This window comes from Anomaloglossus baeobatrachus, unplaced genomic scaffold (assembly GCF_048569485.1).
Source record: "Anomaloglossus baeobatrachus isolate aAnoBae1 unplaced genomic scaffold, aAnoBae1.hap1 Scaffold_135, whole genome shotgun sequence".
In the NCBI taxonomy this organism is placed as follows: domain Eukaryota; kingdom Metazoa; phylum Chordata; class Amphibia; order Anura; family Aromobatidae; genus Anomaloglossus; species Anomaloglossus baeobatrachus.
This window is the reverse complement of record NW_027441905.1, coordinates 242,305-246,685: the sequence shown is the minus strand read 5'-3', so window position 1 is coordinate 246,685 and position 4,381 is coordinate 242,305. Positions and strand designations below refer to the sequence as shown.

The following is a 4,381-nucleotide window of genomic DNA, read 5'->3' as shown; positions in this document are numbered from 1 at the left end:
CCACCCCTATGGGTCTCTGCGAGTTCAAAAGCATGCCCTTCGAGCTGTGCAATGCGCCAGGAACCTTCCAGAGGCTGATGGAATGCTGCTTGGGACAAGATTTTAGGGTGTATAAAAAGGGAGATTAGATCCCGTGATCCCAACGTATTGTTACACCTCTATAAATCACTTGTAAGGCTACATCTGGAATATGGGAACCAGTTTTGGGCTCCACATTTTAATAAGGACATTCAGAAGTTAGAGTCAGTTAAAAGGTGGGCAACTAGACTACTACAAGGAATGGAAGGCCTCCCATATGATGACAAGTTGAAAAAGTTATTAAGTGATTATTGGCTGCAATGGGGCTTTCTGGCTGGTGCCAGCCTCTCTTCTTAGCACACAGGAACCACAATCCCTACAGCATGCTTCAATGGATTCTCTCATCCCAGCCCAGTAAAACTACATATTTTACACAGTCATAAGCAGTTAAAAGGGATCTATTCTATTCAATTGCAAATGATCTAGATAAGACTGAGAATAAGATACTGCACGGGACATAGCAGAGTTGGTCAAGTTGAGTGGAGATGAGTTTGCTATTTGGCACAGCTTTTTGCATCAATAAAGCAAGTAAAAGGTGTGAAAGATAAAAAAAAGGGTGAAAGTGTGAAAAGTGAATTGGCCAAATTGAGGTGCATATAAAGTTTTTGCTTTCTTTCAATTCACTAATGGGGCTCATTTGAATCAGGTGAATTGAGTTCTGCTTTTGGAAACTGGGTTAAGAAGGGGTGCACCGGTCCTGGAGGTACTGCAATACCAGGTCAATGCGTGCAGTGGACAGAGCAAGATTTTTTCCATCTCCTTGTTCTAAAAATCCATTTAATATATGGTCCCCAGAGAGGGGACGTATCAGATATTAAACTGATAAGAACAGATTTAATTTTTTTTTTTTTCTGTTTATCAGTAGGACTTCAAAATAACAAAGGTGATCGCCTCCCGTTGCCTGGGAACCGTCCAGGCACAAGAGGGCTATGTGTCACCAGAAGGCGCACACACTTCCTCAAGGCCGGCAGACGTGCAATCCCAGGCTCCTTCCAGTACCGACCAAGGTAGCGTCCTCCGAAACTACACTTGATCTTAGCCAAAAGGCCGAGAAGCTATAACCCGAATTGGTTACGGCCTTGAGTGGCACCCTGGCCTATACCGGACACATCTTAGGGAGAGGGAGACAAACCCACGCCTACAGAAGACATTTTGTCACCCAAGCCAACCCTTGAAAAGGCTGTTTTGCAGAGCAAAAACAAGAAGAATGGTGCTTTTTGCAGCCGCCGCCCACTGCAATGAATCTGAATAACTCCTCCTTTTGGACACAAGCACCTCCCCTCCCCCTTGCAGTCTTTCCAATTCATGATACAAAAAGACGGACGGACAGGACAGGACAGGACAGGCTGCCTGACTTTCCGTCACTGCCACCCTTTGCCATCCTTGCCCGTAGAAAGCCCTTTCATCATCCCCAAACCCTAATCTTTTCCCTTCCCTTCCCAGATGCGTCTCACTCCCTTTCATTAGGAAGTGAGCGCAGCCTTTTCTCCGTTCTGCACATGCGCGACGTTAAACACAAATGCGCAGGCGTGCGTTCCATTACCCTCACTGCATTCCACTCCCATACAGGAAGTGGGCGCAGCTATTACTACGGTCGCACATAAAAGAACCCACGGCCACCACTGCACATAGCTGACTCCACCACAGGACACCCACTTCTACACCAACGCAGGTAAGACAGGATCGGCACCTCTATGCTCCCGTTACAATCAGGCTCAGTCACCATGTGATAACGCTCTCAACTCTTTAGTTGCAGGCTCCCCTTGCTTCACCTCCACTGGCTGTGCTGCCATTTCCTCTCCCACCTGGAAGGTATACTTTATTCCACTATTTTCCTGTTTCTCTCTTCCCCCTTTTCCCATAACCTACTTTTATCTGCATTTGTGGGGTATCTATATGCTATTTACATCATAGTTTTATTCATTAATAAGGAAGGGAAGAGTGCCCATGAGAGTGTTGAACTGCGGAGAGCAAGAGATTAAGCTGCTCCGATTTGCCACCATTGATAAGCTGTTCTCAGTAGATACACATGCTATCCAAACAGCAGCATCCACCATTGCTTCAGCCCACCCATTCAGTGACAGCTCACCAAGTCAGCCAGAGGAGTGGTGTAAGGAATTACACGTAGGCACTGACTCCACACCTTCACATCACAAGAAGGGGGTCTACAGGCTAGTGCAAGAATACGAGCAAGTCTTCAGCAAACATCCGCTAGACTTTTGAAGAATAAAAGGGGTCAAACACTACATCCCCACAAGTGCACACCCACCCATCAAAGAGAGATATAAGCCAAAACTACCTGCACATTACCAATGTACCAAGGACATGTTGAGCAACATGAAGGAGGCTGGGGTTATCCGTGACAGTTGTAGCCTCTGGGCAGCTCCGTTGGTCCTGTTAAAGAAGAAGGACAGCACCACTCCCCTGTATTGAGGAATAGCTAGCTGCATTGAGAACTGCAAATTATTTTTCTACCCTTGATCTCACTAGTCGCTATTGGCAAGTGTCCGTTGCTGAGGCAGACCGGGAGAAGACCGCCTTTGCCACCCCGATGGGTCTCTGCGAGTTCAAAAGCATGCCCTTCGAGCTGTGCAATTTGCCAGGAACCTTCCAGAGGCTGATGGAATGCTGCTTGGGACACCGAAACTTTGAAACGGTACTGCTATACCTTTATGATGTTATTGTTTATTCTAAAGCAAACAAGATTTTAGGGTGTATAAAAAGGGAGATTAGATCCGGTGATCCCAACGTATTGTTACCCCTCTATAAATCACTTGTAAGGCCACATCTGGAATATGGGGTAAAGTCCTGAGCAGGTTGATAACCATTGGTTTGAGCATGGTAGGGTGTAGTGCGCATCTTCCTGCATCGGTAAAAGCTGCAGAAGTCCTTGAAGATTTCCGCTTCAAAGGCTGTGCCTTGATCTGTGAGGACTCTCTCTGAGTAGCCATGAGGTCTGCATAAGTGTGCTTGGAAGACCTTCGCTGCAGTATGGGCCATTAGATCTTTGACTTGTACCACAACCATAAATCTCGAGTAGTTGTCTACCATCGTAAGTGCATACGTGAGCTCGCCTCGATATTCTGCAACAAAACTCCCTTTTTCGATTTCAGTTTCAGCAAACACTCCTCTTCCTGTAGAAAATATTTATCATTACCTAAGACAGTCATTCTAATGCATGACAATATTAAGGCAATTTAGTTAAAACTTGTTTTAACTCACCTTTAAGGGGATTGATGTATTTCATGGTCAATCCAGGTTTGTCAGTGATGGCACTGACATAATGTATGGCGTCTTTTTCGGGCGTTATCCTTTGCCTTTTCATTGTGAAAATCCAGTTGCCTATATCAAAGCAAATTCTACTACTTGTAAAGTATGCAGAAAATGAAATGTAGAACATATAACATCAACTGCTTAGGAACGCATCATAGGTTAGTACTTAAAAGGATATTGTCATGTTCTAGTCATAATGCAAGCTGGACATTTTTCATGTTACCCTGTAATCGCCGGCCTGTTCTAATGCTCACAAGCCAAGATATAGGCTCAGCTGCTAAGGCTTCCCTCTGCCTTCTGAATGAAACTTGAATATGTCTGGGTCACTGTGTATATAGCAGGTGCTCAGAAAAAATAAGAGTCAATTCAATAGAAATAGCTCTGGCACACTATAGTGATCAATAACGTAAGAAAAGAACTCTTGGAATGCTGAAAATTCTTTATTTGTGCAAAAGGATAATTCATCCAACGTTTCGACCTTGTTTTTAGGTCTTTATCAAGGATAAAGTTATCTAAGATCATAAAGGGTTACAAAACCATATAAACACGTAATTAGTACATAGTACAACATAACAGTACAATATATTGCTACTTGAGAGTACAATGGGTCAAATGACCATGATGCACATACAAAAAATTTTTCCAAAGCCATAGTGAAAACATTTGTACTGAGGAAAGAAAATTTCCACATGACCTATCTGGAGAAACATTCTGGATCAAACAACCAAAAATAGTCAAGCAGGTAAATACACACCTATATGGATAACAGGATGATATGTGTTCAATTGTATAGCGTCATTGCCATTAAGGTACAAATGGAAAACTTGCAATCCTATATAGTGAAGGAAATGAACACATATCATATCAAAGAACACAGGAACATGGGTGTGAGAAAAACCTCAATGTTTATACTTTGTTCTTTATAATGGTGTGAACATGTATATGTCTCAGTACCTTATGCACTTGAGAATTCTAGTGAGTAGATCATGAAAGCCTATTTCAGAACTGGAATCGGTAAATAATTGTAGGT

The 4,381-nt window shown here is 43.4% G+C and overlaps 1 pseudogene; it reads right to left on the bottom strand.

Annotated features, from left to right (window-relative positions):
* Positions 1 to 759: 759 nt before the first annotated feature.
* LOC142260582 (U2 spliceosomal RNA) lies at positions 760 to 966 on the bottom strand (annotated as a pseudogene).
* Positions 967 to 4,381: the final 3,415 nt, after the last annotated feature.